This window comes from Ursus arctos, unplaced genomic scaffold (assembly GCF_023065955.2).
Source record: "Ursus arctos isolate Adak ecotype North America unplaced genomic scaffold, UrsArc2.0 scaffold_11, whole genome shotgun sequence".
NCBI lineage: Eukaryota > Metazoa > Chordata > Mammalia > Carnivora > Ursidae > Ursus > Ursus arctos.
Genome location: NW_026622775.1, coordinates 64618185 through 64636759, shown reverse-complemented (window position 1 = coordinate 64636759; position 18575 = coordinate 64618185). Strand labels below are relative to the sequence as shown.

At 37.9% G+C, this 18575-nt stretch overlaps 1 protein-coding gene across 1 annotated transcript in view; it reads left to right on the top strand.

Moving 5' to 3' along the window:
- Positions 1 to 18575, top strand: part of ELP3 (elongator acetyltransferase complex subunit 3) — a 101230-nt gene that overhangs the window by 76237 nt on the left and 6418 nt on the right. The window lies entirely within an intron of this gene.

The window sequence follows — 18575 nt, the reverse complement described above, 5'->3', positions numbered from 1 at the left end:
CGATCTCAGGCCTCTCTTGCCCCTATTTATGATTATTCACAATTGGGCAGAGTATAATAGTGAAAGACCTATGGTCAAACACAGAATTCCTGCAAGCAGTTTGGTGGCATAATCTCAGAAGCATCCATTTCTGAGTGGCAAGACCAGTAATCTGGATCCTGTCTTCCTTGCTGTCTGTCACACCAGTCCTCTGTCTAGCCCACTAGTTATGGTCATTTCTTCTCTTACACTTTGTGCCCACTCTGTCTGAGAAAATGAAATTTGGTGGTAAGGATCCAAGAAAAAGTAAACCAATATGGCCATTATCAATATTGTTGTTCAGAAACTGAAAATGGAACTCAGGTGCCAGTATGAGATGTTTAAAGGTAGAGTTCTTTGCTCCTTAAATATTGTCCTCAGTGACTTTGCTTCTGGGAAACAGCTTTCCCCTGTTTGGAAGTTTCCCCATACTTTGTCTAGGACATCAGGTAATTGGGGAAGTGGGCACAAAAGGAAATTCTAGTATGAATGGAGCAAAAATAACATATATACCCTTTCACTCCTACACTTTAGTACTATATCCTTACAAAAACTGCTCTTCCCAATCAGAAGCTAACATGGGAGAAAGCTATGATCAGAACATTGGTTGTTTTCCTCCAGCATTTGTTTTCCCATTAGAAAACATTCTCTCTTAAAGGCAGATTATTTTCTTTTAAATCTTTTAAATAATCTTTCTGAAAACGAAAGTTGAAATATATTTTTTTAAATCAATAAGTTGTTGCTAATCAATAAATCGATACCCTTGCCTAGATATTAACAATTATAATTATGAAAATGTAATGACCCAGGCTCACTTAATCATTTAGTCTGGCTGTGGTTTTTGGTATAATCCAGACAGATTAGTAAAGCATTTCTTAACATGGCTTAGCTTTTTATATATTTTCCTCTGTTATCTTTAATTTCACTAAAGAAGAGGGAACTAAATGAGGCTCACCTGATTGATACTGATATTTGTAATAAAAAAATGTTTACCTCTCAACTGTTTAACCTGTGGTTGTTCAGAAGTCAACCTTTCCTGGTACCAGGAAGGGCCAGCCTGACTCAGGACTCCTTCTACACACAACTGTGGAGGGTTGAGAGCACCTGAAATTTCAGTGGTCCCTTTTGCCTAGAGCACTGCCAGTGTTTTCAGCACAGTACTTCTCAAGTCTTAAATGTGCCCATGCTTCACCTGGAGATCTTGTTAGAATGTAGGCTGGTGATGGGTATTAGGAGGGCACGTATTGCATGGTGCACTGGGTGTTATACTCAAGTAATGAATCATGGAACTTTACATCAAAAACTAGGGATGTACTGTATGGGACTAACATAATATAATAAAAAAATATTATTTAAAAAAAAAAGAATGTAGATTCCGACTCATTCAGTCTGGGATGGGGCTTGAACGTCATATTTCTAACCAGCTCTCAGTGATACTTACACCTGTTGTTTCTTCAGACCACACTTTGAGTAGCAAGGTTTTCATATTCTCTTCCAAATCATTAAGGTCAGGATAGTCTCTGTGGCCCTGGCAGTGCCTGTGCTCCCACAGTCTGCTGTGCAATCACATGGTTTTCTGGTGTCTGTGGGAACATCATCAATTTTAAAACTGAAGAGCATTGGTATTCTATCACTTCTCCACATTATTTAATTAGCCTTCATAATATCCATCTCTTTTTAGAAGTGTTACATGCACAGAGGGCCCCTGACTTGCCTGAGGTTCTATTCAGTTGCCCATAAGAGCCTCAGTTACTGTTTTTTATGAGCAGGGTGTCTTTCTAAGTGGAAATCCGCATCTGTTCTCTTTATGGCTTTTTATCATAATCTAAATAATAGCTCAATTTCAGATCATCTGCCTGTAGAATTTTTAAAATAGTAAGAGACTTACTGAAAATAGGGAAGAACCTTTCTCCTTATCAGCACTACAATAGGACCACTAGATTTCTGTATAGGGGGTTTCTTTTGGCCAGTTTCTGTAGAAGCAGTCCTGGATTGTCTTTTTGAACCAAAGTGAGTTCTGTAGGAGGAAGGAAGCATTACTTCCTGTTACTCTAGTCTATAAGCTGGACCATTGCTTTCTATTGAGGAAATCACATAGGGCCTTGACTTTCTCTTTGACTCAACATCTGATCACCTTTCAAATGAAAAAGCCAAGAACATTTGCTCTCTGTATGATGCATTTTATTTCTCTAATTTAGAAATATATTACTATTCCAGTTAAGTTTCTGAATCAGACACCTGAGATGTCCATTATGCAGAACTTTGAGTTGTGCAGATTTAATGTATTATTATCACGTCTTTTATGTTGCTTTTTTCCTTCCATGTTTGTTCATTTTTTACTTTGAGTATAGTGGGTGTGGTTGTGTGTGTGTGTGTGTGTATGTGTGTGTGTGTGTATTTTAATTCGTTTTTTTAAAAAGTCAAACAGTTGTTCTCCATAAATGGATCCTTGGAATGAAAAACTCTGCGATCTCAGGGGTGTTTGTGCACTGTGCTTACTCACAGTGCATCATTAGACGGGCTGTATAGGAGGAGACACGTGGCGGGGAGAGGGTTTGGATTCCATTCCTGTGTTGACAGTAGCACTCCTTGTGATCTTGGATAATTTCACTTGATCTCCATGGACCTTTCTTTCCTTACTAAAAACAACTGAGGTAGGTTATCTGTCACAGTTCTAGAGTCTAAAACTCTGCCCCTCAGTGTCTTCACGAACTCTTTTAGGGCTCAAAGTAACCAATTATGTTTTACTGATTACATCTTAAGTAGATTCTTTTCTAAAACCATGTTAGGAAGCCCTTCAACTTCATTAGTTATTGAGTTCTGTCTCCTTGTGCATTGGGTATTTGATGATAAAGATTATACAGTTTCCCATAGGTAGGTTATCCTATCCATGATTTGTGGATGCATATTGACTTCAGTCACAATTTGGTGATACTTTGTGACCTAAGCGTCCTGTGTTTTTTCTGACCTTGTCCTTGATTTGTAAATCCATCCTTGTTCTGGTCTGTAGGTTTTTGTACACAGTGGTGGCCTAGATATTCTGTCCTGGCATAACTAGTAGCTTGAGCAAGGGAGAGACAGGTCATTTATCATTCTGGTTACTGTGACTGTAAGAGTAATGCACTTATGTAGAGGGTTTTTTTAATTACATTCGGATTCATTATGACTTCCCCTCAACTTGCCAGCAGATTTTTTGTTACTTGGATTTATAATCTTTGATTCTGCCTCTAGACAGTATGATTAACTGCACAGTAGATCTGATTTGAAACACTAGTCAGAAAGACTCCATGTGTTCTATTTTTCCCTATTAAAAATAAATTGGTTTTTATCTCTGTTACCTCAATAGATTTTATTTCTAGAGGGTATATACTGAATATTTTACAGCTGATTGATCCTTTTTTAAAAAGATTAACTTTATAGCTTACATGAGAAAATTGAAAATTTTCTTGTTTATTGGAGTCAAATGAAGCACTTTCTTAGACTTTTAAGATTATTCATCCTATTTTTTTAAGTATGTATATTTGTCTTAGTAGACTGTGTTTTAAAGTTAACCATCAACTCTAAATGTGAAAATTAAAGCAAAAGTGAAATGTTTGGCTTCATCAACATCAAAATCACCAAACGTGTTGAAGATCTGAGTTCAAGGACCCAGTGCTGAGAGGCCAGGGAGTACAAGATGCTGCCCTGTCGTTGAGGAATGTTGCTATTGGACTGCACGGCTAACTCAGTCTTCACCCCACAAATTATCCTTAACTGCAGAGGAAGATAAATTTTTCTCTCTACTTACATCTCAACTCATGATTAATTGCCTCAGAATAAGAAAGTAATCTTTTTCTACATACAAAAATGGGTAAATCGATAGGATAAGAGCAACCAGTTTACAAAATAATGCGTAGGCAGTTAATTACTGCTAAATATCCAAGCAATTAATTAGTCCCCATTACATCCAAGTGCTTTAGTGTCTCTCCCCAACTTACTCATGTAGCTTCTATCAACATACATCTGCTTAAGATTAACAAATCATATCAACTTAAAAGCAGTGATGTTTATGTGGATGATGAACGTTCTTTCTAATACGTTAAGATGAAACAGTTTTTTCTTTCCCTGTCGTATGGTGTAAAGTGCAGGTGATCATACCATAGAACCTAACTACAACATTTGAAATGCCATCACTAATAATCACCATGGAAACCGGAGATCTCTGATGTCACACTGCCCGTACCACTTCCAAAAGGGCAAATATAACTGTTGATAGCTACTATTTAAAAAGCCACTTAATACCCCTGACAGAATGATTTTTTTTCTTTTGGCAATTTTGGCTAGGTATCAGATCCAATCATGTTACCGTTTCTGTTTGCCAAGCTAATTGCTATGCATCAAGACGAACAGCTATTCCCCAAGCTCCCCCTAGTACCTTCGTCATAAGCGGTATTCTATTTATGTTCTTTCAAGTAGAAAATTAATATGGCCATTGGCCAAGAATTGTACAAGGCTGATAGATCACACAGTGGTGGTGAGAAATGAGGAAAATGTCCGAATGGTTGATGACAGAAATCACTGAAGTCAGAGACTGTTAGCCATTTTGTTTAAACCCATTAAACAGGCACAGAAGAGGGAAGGGAAGAAGGTAAATATACAGGGTGAGTAAACCTTAAGCCTTAAACATAGAGTGAGTAAACAAGTCCCTGTGGAGATGAGATCATTCTAAATCATGATGCTCAGAATATGATCCTAAGGCTACATCTATAGTTCCAACCAGTGAAAAAAACATCAACGTGCCTGTACCTTATATAACCCAATATGGTTTCCCAGGACCGAAATGAATGGTCTGGTACCCCAGAGCCAGTGTTTAGTGATATGTGGGCAGAAAATAACAGTCGTTTGGTTTCATTAAACTACAGATGGCTTAGATTTACTTATTGGACCCCAGAAACCTCACCTGTATTCCAGGCTGCAACCCCTTCTCCCTTAATTTAAGGTGAGGGTAGTTTTATTCTTTGCATGATAATCTAGGTGGAAAGAAGTGTGCATTTGTAACTAGATCTGTCTGGTAATGGACTCATAATCCTTACCAAAATGCCTAGGAAAGCTTCTCCTCATTTTGGCTTATCTGTGTGCTGATGGACACAGGAAGCCTGCCAAAGAAAGGCAGACGGGTCTGTGCTGCACATGCGCGTGTGCATAGCGCTTCTCAGAAAGGAAGGGAAGAGATGGTGCGCTCTTGTTTCTGTCTCATCCCTTTACATAATTTCTCTTTTAATAAATTACTCCCTAATTAAATGCACATTGTTAGGGTTCTGTATATTCCTCTGTTTCTCACACTTCAGTATTCTAACAGTTATACATCCTTCTTTTTTTGGTTCATGTTCCCACAGGATTTTATCATGGTGGTGGCTAATATCTTTCTTTTTGAAGACAATAGATACAACATAAAATACTGCTTTGCTACCAGGATTTTCTTAATTTTAGCATCATTATTAATCAGACTAGCATTGATGATGCTAGATAAGAAATTAGCTAAGTGTTTGCTAATTGGTGTCTGTATTGCCACTGGACTGTGGAGACATTGTTGCCCAGCTCCTCTCAGGACTCTATTCCCTGACTTGACATTTACTCATTTGTAGATGAATCAGGTACCAGATTGTAGTACTTTGCATATCGAGTGCATTATACTCATCCCTCCCTTGGTATCTCATGACTATATTAATTAAGGCATGTTTTTCAAGTGTTCCTGAATAAGCCACTAGTGAGTTTCCACTGTTTGGATCTCTCCAGCAGCTGGATTTATGGTGAGGTTTCTTAGGCCGGAGCTAGTGATCCGGGTAGGTAGTAGCTTGTTGGCCCTTGAGGGACAGCATCTGGCAAGTGCTGTTGCTCTTCCCAGGTCCTTGCTAGCGAGTCGCCTTGTGTCTCAGAAATAGGCACATGAGCATCCCAGAGGACAGCCTTGCTAATGTCGATGCACATTTGTTGCTTTTTCTCCCCATTCTTGTTCCTCTTAGTTTTTGGATATTAGGAGTTACAACTGTGCGCTTCTGCTTGGGAAGAGGAATAGTGTTATGTCACGTGGCTCCTAATAATATTCCCGTGAGGTCTGGAAGCTTGACTGCCTTTATTGTAAAGTTAGACACTTCACAGACTTTTTTCTGAGGCAGGAAACCTTCTCCAAAGTGGTCTAGTCTAGACTACTCATCATCTGCTGTCTGTCACAAAGTCTGTTTTTAGTTTGTTGCAATGTTAACTCTTTATCAATGTAACTTTCATATGATTAGTTCTGTTCTTTTCTGTGAATATTTGACATTGCTATAATCTATTCGATTTGATAAAATTTTCCTCTTTTAGATTAGAGGCAAGGATTTGGCAGATTCTTCCCCTTCGGGTGAGCAGATCACTAACGCTGGAAAACATTGATGCTGCTTTCCTTAGCAACTAAGATGCTGCTTTTATGGAGTCTTTTAGTTTAAGTATTTCTAATTCCAACAGAGCATAACACAGGGAATTTTTTATTCTTTGGTCAGCCTGGCTTAAACTGTTGTCTCTAATAGTTCACATTTCCAAGACATTAACTGGTAGATTTAGGGTTTTAGATAGTGGTGGTGGGATATGTTTCTTTATCCCCTCCCCCCATCCTCTGAGCATCCAGTTGTCCAGTTTGTCCACTATTTATGAATGAATCACTGATGTTTGGTATACCAGTCCAGAAGCCCCAGATCTAGACCCTGTGTGCTCTGTTACCTCTTATTGCAAATCCTGCTAATTAGTGATTGTTTTGGTTATTTCTTGTTGTGTAACACACCACACCAAGATTTGGTGGCTTAATAGAACAACTATTTTATTTTCTTAGTGATTCTGTGGGTCAGAAATTCAGCAGGGCATAGAAGGGATGGCTCATTTCTGTTTCATGATGTCTAGAGCCTTAGCTGGGGGGGGCTTAAATGGCTGTCAGCTGACTAGGTTGGCTTGTCTGGAGTCTCAGTTCTAGCCAGTAGCAGGTGCTCAGTTCATACTGTCAACATGAGCACCTTGGTTCTTTTCCAGATGACTTGCACATCTCATAGCGTGAAAGGCTGGGCTCTAAGAGGAAGGGAACAAAGATTTGGGCTTAGAAGTCCCGGCACATCTTATATTCATTATCTGTTTCTGTGTAATAAATAACCACAAAACTTAGTGGCTGAAAACAACAAGCAGTTATTGCATAGTTTCTGTAGGTCAGAAATCTAGAAGTGACTTAGCTGGGTACCTCTTTGGCTCACAGTATCTCATAAAGCTGCAGGTAAGGTGTCAGCTGGGGATGTAATCATTTCAGGACTTAACTGGGGTTGAAAGATCCACAGCCAGGTTTACCGTGTGGTTTTGGCAGGCTTCAATTCCTCACAGGCTGTTGGTTGTAGGGCCACAGTTCCTCACCATGCCACATAGGCCTCTCTATAGGGCTGCTCATCACATGTCAGCTTGCTTCCCCCAGTAGAGTGATCACAGAGACAGCCCCTTGAGATGGAAGCCACAGTCCTTATACCTAGTCTTAGAAGAGAGTCAAGTCCAGCCCACCTTGAAAGGGAAGGGATTATGCAAGACTGAATACCAGCAGATAGTGACCTTTGGGAGTCATCTTAGAGACTGCCTACCACAATGTGACTTAGGCCCCATACTGTTGATTACCAGCGTCATTGGGCCAACCCGAATTTAAAGGGAGAGGAAATACATCCACTTTTAAAGAGATGATCTGGTGACAGCTATTTTTGCCTCCTAAGTTAAATACGTTTTCAGTAACTTGAGATTAACAGGCATACAGTCAGTCAAGGGTTCTTGTCCCAAACCCAATATCAGATTTTCATAGAGCCAGTCATGGCAGCACAATTATACCTAACACTGTCCTAAGCAGGCTTTGGCAGGCCCCCACAAGTAGCCCCTGCATCTAACCTTTTGTCTGCCATCTCTCTTCCATGAGGACATTTCTTTATTTCCCTTTACAAGTCTGTCTAAATACTATCTGATCCTTTAGATCTATGATATTGGCCATTTATATCTTTCTTCTAGGTTATGGAATATAGAAGAGTATCTTTAGGCTGAGGGTACATGGTTTCTCTTTAGAGATATCTTACTCTTATCTACATCCCTTTCCCCCACAAACACCTGAAAATAGTTAATGAACCTTAAAGCCTTTTTTTTTAATTTGAGGAGGTAGTAAATTATTTATGACCAAAAAATTACCATTATAACCATTTTTAAATATACAGTTCACTGGTTTTAGTTACAGTCATAATGTTGTACAACCATCACCCCTATTTCCAAACATTTTCATCACCCCAAACAGAAACTCTGTACTCATTGATACTCCCAATTCTCCCATCTCCCCAGCCCCTAATAACCTCTAATCTACTTTTTGTCTCTGTAAAGTAGAATCATACAGTATGTGGCCTTTTGTCTCTGGTTTATTTCACTTAGCATAATGTCTTCAAGGTTGATCCATACTATATACATTAAAGGATTTTGCTTCCTTTATTAAGACTGAATAATATTCCATGTGTGTATGGTGTGTGTGTCTGTGTGTGTGTGTGTGTGTGTACGTATATTCATATACATTTGGGTTGTTTCCGTCTTTTGGCTATTGTGAATAATGGTACTGTGACATTGATGTACAAATATCTACTCGAGTCCCTGCTTTCAGTTCCTTTGTGTAAATACTCAGAAGTAGAGTTGCTGGATCAAACAGTAATTCTTTCTAACTTTTTCAGGAATTTCCAAACTTTTCTACAATGGCTTCATCATTCATTTTACTTTCCATTAGAGTTCTGATTTTTCCACATCCTTGCCAACAGTTGTTATTTTCCTTTTTTTTTTTTTTAAATAACCATCCTAGTAGGTGTGGAGTGATATTTTATTGTGGTTTAACTTTGATTTCCTTAATGACCAGTGATGTTGAACATCTTTTTTGTGCTTATTTGTCATTTGTGTATCTTCTTCTGAAAAACATCTATTCACATCCTTTGCTCATTATTTAATTGGGTTGTCTTTCTGTTGAATTTTAGGAATTCTTCATATTTTCTGGATACTGTTTTAAGATCTGTGGTTTGCAAGTATTTTCTTCCATATACATTCATAAAGGTTAGGGATCTGTAGTTTTCTTTGTACTGTGTTTGTCTGGCTTCATTATCAAGGTATTGCTAGGCTCATAGGCTGAGTTAGGAAGTGTCTCTCCTTTTCAGTTTTTTGGAAGTGTTTGAGGATTGTGTTAATTCTGTAAACATTTAATAGAAATCACCAGTAAACCCATCTAGTCCTGGGTTTTTCTTTGTTTGGAGTTTTTGATTACTGTTTCAATCCCCTGACTTGTTATAGGACTATATAGACCTTCTATTTCTTCTTGAGTTAGTCTTTGTAGTTTGTGTTTCTAGGAATTTGTCCATTTTAACTAGGTTATCCAATATGTTGGTGTACACACACATCCATATTGTTGTTCACAGTATTCTTATAATTCTTTTTATTTCTGTAAAGTCAGTAATGTCTCCTCTTTCATCTCTGATTTTAGTGATTTCAGTCTTTTTTTCTTTATACTTTTTTCATACTTTGTAAGATTTCAGTCTTTAAATTTATTAAGATTTGTTTTATGGGGCACCTGGGTGGCTCAGTCGTTAAGCATCTGCCTTCGGCTCAGGGCGTGATCCCAGGGTCCTGGGATCAAGCCCCACGTCAGGCTCCTCCCTCTCCCACTCCCCCTGCTTGTGTTCCCTCTCTCGCTGGCTGTCTCTCTCTCTGTCAAATGAATAAATAAAAAATCTTTAAAAAAAAAAAGATTTGTTTTATGACCTGATATATGATCTAAGTTGGAGAACGCTCCATGTCCATTGTGGAAAGTATATATTCTGCTGTTGTTGAGTGATGTGTTATGTATATGTCTTGTAGGTCTAATTGGTTTAAAGGGTTTTTCAAGTCCTCTATTTCCTTATTGATCTTCTGTCTTATTTTTCAGGAAATTATTGAAAATGTGTATTGAAGTCTCAATTTCTTAATGTAGGCCTATTTATTTCTCCCTTTAGTTCTGTCCATTTTTGCTTCATGTGTTTTGGGGCTCTGTTGTTAGGTGTAAATATGTTTATAATTGTTAAACCTTGATGAATTGAACCTTTTATCAATATATAACATCCTTCTTCATCTCCTGTAAATTTTTTTGACTTAAAATATCTTTGATAGTATATCCACCCCAGCTCTCTTTTGGTTACTACTTATTTTCTTAGTGATTACTTGAGGGATTACAATTAACATCTTAAACTTCCAACAACTTAGTTTGAATAATACGAATTTAGTTTTAATAGTATGCACTTTACTGCTATACATTTCTGTCTCTGTTTTGCCTTGTTACTGTCATAAATTACATCTTTATACCTGTAAGTCTCTTAACAAATTCATAATCATTGTTTTATGAATTTGTCTTTTAAATTATATAGGGAAAAAAAGGAGTTACAAACCAGTACTATAATACTGGCTTTTGTATTTACTTGTGTAGTTAACCTTCAGTAGTGTTCATTCATTCACTCTTCATTCTTCTTCCTTCCTTCCTTCCTCCCTTCCTTCCTTCCTCCCTTCCTTCCTTCCTCTTTGATCCTCCCTTCCTTCCTTCCTCTTTGAGTTACTGTCTAATGTCCTTTTGTTTTAGCCTGAAGGATTCTTGTAGGGTAGGTCTGGTGGTAACAAACTTTCCTAGCTTTGGTTTATATGGGAATACCTTAATTTCTTCTTTATCCATGAGAGATAATTTTGCTATATGTAAAATTCTTAGTTGACAGGTTTGTTTTTTGCTTTCAGCACTTTAAATGTGTCAGCCCATGCCTTCTGACCTCCATGGTTTCTGAGATCAGCTGTTGATATTATTGAGGATCCCTTGTATATGATGAGTTACTCCTCACTGCTTTCAAGATTCTTTGGCTTTTGATGATTTGGCTGTAATGTGCCTCGATGTGGATCTTTTTGAGTTTATCGTGTTTGGAACTTGTTGAGCTTCTTAGAAGTGTAGTTTCATGTCTTTTATCAAATTTGGGAAATTTTGGCCATTATTTCCTTAAATATTTTTTTTCTACCCTTTATCTGTCTCATCTCCCTCTGAGACTTCTGTGATGTGTATGTTGGTATGCTTCATGGTGTCTCACAGGTCTCTTGGGTTCCTTGTTCTTTTTCTTTCTGTTCCTTAGACTGGATAAATTCAGTCACATTATCTTTAAGTTCACTGATTCTATTTTCTGTCTGCTCAAATCTGCAATTGAACTCCTCTAGTAAATTTAAAAATTTTTTGCTATTGTACTTTTCAGCTCCAGTATTTCTGTTTGGTTTCTTCTTATAATTTCTCTTTGTTGACATTCCTTCTTGTTCATGCGATGTTCTGATTTCCTTTAGTTCTCTTTTCGAATTGAAATGTATTTGACATATAACATTGTATAAATCTAAGGCATACAACATGTTGATTTGATAAATTTATATATTGTAATATGATTCACATTATAGTATTTTTAACACCTCTTAACACATCACATAATTATCATTTCTTTTTTGTGGTAGGAATTAAGATCTAGTCTCTTAGATGTTTATAATATTGCTGTCTGTAATCACTGTGCTGTGCATTCAATCTCCAATAATTATTTATCTACAAGTTGCAAGTTTATACCCTTATACAGTATGTCTCCTATTCCCCCACCCTCCCAGCCCCTAGCAACTGCCATTCTACTGTTTTTATGAATTTAGCTTTTTTTAGATTCTACATATAAGTGATATCATACATTATTTGTCTTTGTCGGACTTATATCACTTAGCCTAATGCCCTCAAGGTCCATCCATGTTGCAAATGGCAAGATTTTCTTCTTTCTCACAGCTGAGTAACATTCTATTGCATGTACTATGTACCATATGCCACACTTTTTAATCCATTCACCCACTGACAGACACTTAAGTTGTTTCTATATTTTGGCTAGTGTGAATAATGCTGCAGTGAACGTGGAGTGCATATATCTCTTCAATATCTTGTTTTCATAACCTTTGGTTGTATATACCCAGAAGAGGAATTATTGGATCATACAGTAATTCCTTTTTTTTTTTTTTTGTAATTCTATTTTTAATTTTCTGAAGAACCTCCATACTGTTTTCCATAGCAGCTGCACCAATTTACATTCCCACCAACAGTGCACAAGGGTTCCCTTTTCTCCACATTCTTGCCAACACTTGTTCTTTTGTCTTCTTGCTGATGGCCGTACTGACAGGTGTAAGGTCATATCATTGTGGCTTTGATTTGCATTTCCCTGATAAATAGTGTTGTTGAACACCTTTTCATGTACCTGTTGGCCATGTGGATATTTTCTTTGAAAAAATGCCAGTTTAGTTTATCTGCCCATTTGTAATCAGATTGTTTTCTATAATCAGATACAACTGAGTTGTATGAGTTCTTTAAGGAGATTAACTCCTTAGCCAGTATATGAATTGCATATATTTTTTCCCATTCTGTAGGTTGTCTTCTCATTTTGTTAATTATTTCTTTTGCTGTACAGAAGCTTTTTAATTTGTGCAGTCCCCTTATTTTTGCTTTTGTTGTTTGTCCTCCTTTAGTTCTTTGTGCGTGGTTTCCTTTAGCTTCTGAGCATATTTAATACAGTGGATTTTGCCTGGTAAGGCCAGTGTCTAGGCTTCCTTAAGCACAGCTTCTGTCAAATTCTTTTTTTCCTGGGTTTTCTATTGTTGTCGAGAACTGCACATTTGAATATTATAAGAGTCAGACTCTCCCCCTCTGCAGGGATTGCTTTTAAGGTCTGCAGTCATCCATTTGTATAGTGACTTTTCCAAACTGTTTTTGTAAAGTTGATTCTTCGTTGCATGTGCCCACTAAAATTTCCGTTCTCTCTGCAGTCAGCCTGTGACCCAACAGGGATTTTCTTAAATATCTGGATCTCTAAAAATGGGGGAGGGTGGTGTATGTCTCTTCAAATCTTACAATAAACATCCCAGGGAATCCAGCACAGCATAGAGGGGCCAAAACAAAGACACTTGTCCCCCCAGGAGCTTCCAAACAAAACAAAATATACAACCCCAAATTTTTAGAGAAAAAGGGCTTATTGCCTACCGTGGCTGCAGCCAGCCACTGTAGAAATGGAGAATAGTAGGTGCTTTACATCTGCTGCTCTCCTGTCAAAGTTCAGCAGCCCCTCCATCAAGCACCAGATGTAAGTGTCTTATTAATTTCTAGTGTACCAAAATAGTTGGTTCTATTTTTTCCAGTTTAGTGGTTGTTTTAGTGGAGGGACTGATCTCTGGAGTGTCTTACTCCACCATTTGCTCTTTTAAAGTCTATTTTTTAAAAGACTATAAATAGAAGGGATCCCACTTCCTACCAGGTTATAGATGGCACAGTCTTTAATTTCTGCAGAGACACACTAATGATTTGGGACATGAGCAAAGTAGTGAGAATGATCTGTGATATACAAATATTCTGCACTGATATGAACAGAGCCACTCCATTTTTGAATTAGAAGATTGAAGGCTCTCCTATATCAGACACCCTATGAAGGAAAATAAAACCTTTCTAAGAGCTTATAGGATAAGCCACCACCATCACCCCACTCTAAGTTAACACCGTAGCTTTCATTTAGATTCTCTGTAACTGCTTTATAAGTTACCTACTTTTATTCTTTGTTCAATTTGTCTTTGTTATTATCTTAGTATAGCCATTTCAGAATGGATAGAGGAACTTTTAGGCTGCTGGGTAGCAGGTTGGATCTTATAGCTCTACTCATATTCTGGTATCTCTCATCATCTCCAAGAGGATAGAGAATAAGGTACTAATGTGCTGTATTAATGACTTGCAAAAATCAGCTGCTTTGAAGAGCTAAGATTATATGTGGGTAACTGTAAAAAAAAAAAATTTTAGAACAAGGAAAAAAAACCTCTCTCAAAGATTTAAGGTCATTGAGTTAATTGGTTCATTTTCAAACGTTCAGAATAAAAACCTTTCCCCAACAGTATGTGTGCATTGTTGAAGAGTGAAATGTTGCCATCCAACTAAGAGATCAATGAGATGTAATAAAGTCTCATTTCAATAGCAAATGAATGAAACTAATGAATAAATTTGCCTTGTATTAATGTTGCTAGACATATATCAAGTACTCAATAGTTGATTAATTGAACCCAAAAATAATTAAAAGTTTATTTTTATTTCACTGATTTTTTAAAAATGATCATGAATCATCCTCTCAGTCTTTTGCACCTACTCCGAAAAATCAGATTTAAGTTTCAAAGGATAGATTTAGCATATTTTCTCTTTTCAAGTTTGGCTTTAGGAATGTGATGTGGGCTAAATTTTAATTCAGTCCAACACATGACTAGCAATGATGGGGACAGCCTTGTGTCTTAACAGAGGTAGTGTCAAAGAACTGGAACACTCCTCCAGATTTCAAATTCATTTTCCTGCTTCAGACATGAAAGCGTCTAAATTAGGTCAGCTTTTTTCTTTCCTTGAAGAATTCGAGGAGATGAAACTTTTAATTTCCAGCTCCTAGTACATACTCAATAGTTACTTGATGTTAAACTTCCATTTTTCTTCCTGTATTAAATCACATTAGTAATTTCATGTTCTTCCTTTGTCCAGTTGGACTCACTAAACTTAAGTTTTTTTGATATTCCACATGCATGAAGAATTTATTTCCTTATTTAAACAAGCATTCACGTAGTTAAAATTACTAAATCTTCTCTGTCATTTTTAAAAGTTGACTGTAAACTGTAACAAATAGGAAAGCTCATTAACTGCTAAACAGTGAATTGTTTAACCGATGCCTATGTCGTCCTTACTTAGGTCAAGAACATATGCGGCATCCAAGAAGTGCCCCTTCTTGACCCTCCCATCATCCTTTCCTCCCACCTCCTTCTTCTTTCCACCAGCAGCCCAGCTTTTTTGGTATTTTCTTCCATGTATTCTTGTTATACTCCACTACCTAATTATGAATCCCTTAACTATAGTTTAGTTTTGTTGTTAGTTTTAGATAAATGGAATCATTTTAGTGAATTTGTTGTTGTTCTTGCTGCTTGCATGTGGCTGTGTTCATTTACACTCATTTTCAGTGATATGTAGGATTCCATTATGCAAACATCTCACAGTTTGTGTGATTCTCGCTGGATATTTGTATAGCTTCCAGTTTGGGCTCATGAATATTCTTACATATGTATCTTGGGGCCCATGTGCACACATTTTTGTGGACAGTGCACCTAGCAGTGGCTTGCTGGATTACAGGGAGTTACGTGTGTTTATAAGAATCTACAGAGTGGTTTTCAATCCTGCTACCAATTTTCACTCCCACTAGGAATATATAAGAGTTTTAGTTGTTCAGTATGTATGTGGTGGTATTTTCTGTAGTTTTAATTTATATTTCCTGATAAGTGATGTAGTTGACTCCTTCTTCATATGTTTATTGGTCAGATATTTTCTGAAGTTTCTCCATGTGTGATACTTTTTCAAAAATCCACAAGACATTATTATTACTAATATTATTGTTATATACACTCAGTATTCATTTGGATTTACTGTTGTATTTATTACTTTCTTTGCTCTTTATTTTGCTTGATATATAGGATCGCATGATGTGGATATATCACAGTTTATGTTTTATTATTGATAGGTAATCAGGTAATTTGCAAGTATTATTTTCTTTATGCCTAAAGAATTTACTTTAGTAATCTGCTGGGAGCAAATTATTCAAGTTTTGATTGTATGGCATGTCATTATCTGTTCTTTTTTTTTTTAATAATATTTTTTATTACATTATGTTAGTCACCATACAGTACATCCCTGGTTTTTGATGTAAAGTTCCATGATTCATTACTTGCGTATAACACCCGGTGCACCATGCGATACGTGCCCTCCTTACTACCCATCACCAGCCTATCCCACTCCCCCGCCCCCCTCCCCTCTGAAGCCCTCCTTGAAAGTCGTTTTCACTAAGTAAAGAATTCTGGGTTTGCATTTATTTGCTTTCAGCCCCTTGAAGCTGTCTTTCGACTGTCTTTGGCTTTTAATGATGCAGTTAAGAACTCTCAGGTCTGTCTTGAGGATATCTTTCTGGCTGCTTTTATGTTTTTGTTTTTTAATATTGTCTGGCTTTAGAGTGTGTTTTCTCTGGTTTTACTATGGTGTTTCTGAGTATGGGTTTTCTCTGCTTGGGGTCCTTTCATTGGGGAGTTGATTTTTTTTTAATTGAGTAATTTTCAGCCTCTATCTCATATTGACTGTATCCCATTCTCTACCCCCTTCCTGGGACTGCAGTTAAACATATGTTAGACCTACTCATTGTATCCATTGTGTCTCATACCCTCTTTCCCTAGCCCCATTGCTTTGTTTCTCCGTGTATCATTGTTGATAGTTTTTCTAATTCAGTCTAACCTACTGCTAAACTCATTCATTGATGCCTTAGTCCTCATTTTATTTTTCAATTCTCCAATTTCTTTTTTTCAACTGTTCTATCATGTTTTATAGTTTTCTGTTGCTTTTAAACAGTCTTAAGTTCAGCTTCTATCTCAACGAACGTAGTAAGCGTAGTTCTTCTACAGTCTGCATTAGATGACCCCAGATCTAGAGTACCTACAGTCTCTTGTTACCCTGTTGCCTTGTTTCAAAGTATACCTCATCATTTTTTATTTGCTGTGCGTTTTATGAGAGAATTTGCTTTCAAGAATACTTTAAGACCTAGGTGATGTTAGCTTCTTCCAAGGAGGATCTCTGTTTCCTTTTACCAGGGCATCTAAGAGCACTAGTTGTCCAAGAACAGGGCTTGAGGGTTATCCAGGTCGTGTGAATGACCCCCTCCCCAGCAGTCCCTCTCTCCACTTCAAAGTTGAGCCTCTCAGAGACAGTCCAGAAAGGGGATTGTTACGCTGGAGTCTGCCTTTACCAGGCCCTGGATTCAGACCCCCCGTCTGTTCCTTCATCTCCTTGAGTCTTAGAAGCAGCTCTGGCTTTCAGTTCCTCTCAGTGCAGAGCACAGCCCTTCATGGGGAGGAGTGAGATGAGCAGCATTCTCGCTAGCTCTCTGCTGCTGCTGGCCACGTGACTCCTGTCCGGTCCCTCTTGTCTCCAGCTGGTCTCTGTGGCTCTCAGCTACCCTTCCTGGACTGGCACACACCACTGAGGCAGAAAAGGCTCTACTCCCTTCTTAAAGCTCACCTTTTCTCACCTTGTTCTCTGCCTGATAATTAATAACTGTTAGACCTTTGGGGTTTTTGTTTTTGTTTTAGTGGAAGCATTTTGAATTTGTCTAAATTTTTAAATTGTTCTCAGCTGGCAAGTTGATCCCCATCATTTAGTGTGCCACAGTCCAGCCTGAAGTCACCTTCTTTTCTATAGGCTTAATACTCCTCCTGAGTTGACTGCTCTTCCTCTGGGATCTGGTTTCCATCATTGTTCCATCTTTGTTGCTTTTTCCGTCCAAACTCTGTATGGTACTTTTCTTCATTTTAGAAAGGGTGACCACAATTTATCAAGTTGTTACTGAAAAGTGACAGTAGGTCTCACATTTGTAAGCCGTATCTGCTTACAAAGTTTGTTATTGCCTGCCTATGTTATCAGACCATTTTATGTCACTTTTCTTATTGAGCCCTATTAGTGAAATGAAAATAAGGTCACCGTGTTTATTTCATCTAGTGATCTATCAAAAACGATACTGACAAACTAGACACAGATATGAGAGGTAAGGTGATGAAGACAAGCCAGTTAGTTGTCTGTTCTGTGCTGCTACTAGAGCAGACTTGATGTTTAAAGCCAAAGTGGGGGAAGGGACTGTTGCACTACCCACAGCACCAGTGCCACCAGTGCTGTAGCTTATCAGAAATACTGTGAGCTGTGGAGACAAGGGACCTGGGTCTGAATTACAGTTCTGCTTCCTAACTCTTGAGACGTTTTTTTAGGACCCTTTCTGGAACTCACAGTCCTCATAGGATAGTAATTCCAACCTTGTTAGGTTTTTTTTTTTTTTTTAAGATTTTATTTATTTACTTATTTTAGAGCGAGCATGCTCACCAGCAGGGGAGGGGCAGAGGGAGAGGGAGAGAATCTCCAGCAGATTCCATGCTGAGCACAGAGCCTGATGCGGGGCTCGATCCCAAGACCCTGAGATCATGACCTGAGCTGAAGCCAAGAGTTAGATGCTTAACTGCCTGAGCCATCCGGGTGCCCCTTTGTGAGGTGTTTAAGTTGGTGTGTCAGGCATCTAGATGCAATGCCTGGCATTTGTAAGCGCTCGAGAAAGTCTCCCCCCCCCCAGCTTTATACTTTGTACTCAATCAGCTATTAAGTTGTTGCTTCCTTTGTTTTGAAATGGAGTTGGTTGGGGTGTAGGCTCATCTCCTGCTCATGACTTAAATCTCTTGAAGGGAAAATGTGTTTTCAGTTTTCTCAGCCTCTACTTTGATGTTGGATTTATCCTTTTAGAAGGAAAGGGCTGCAGTAATATGGAGAAGCAAAGAGTTGTTTTGTACCAATTCAGGTACCACATTGACTAGTTTACTCCTTTTGCTTACTTCTTCCCCCTTTGTTTTCT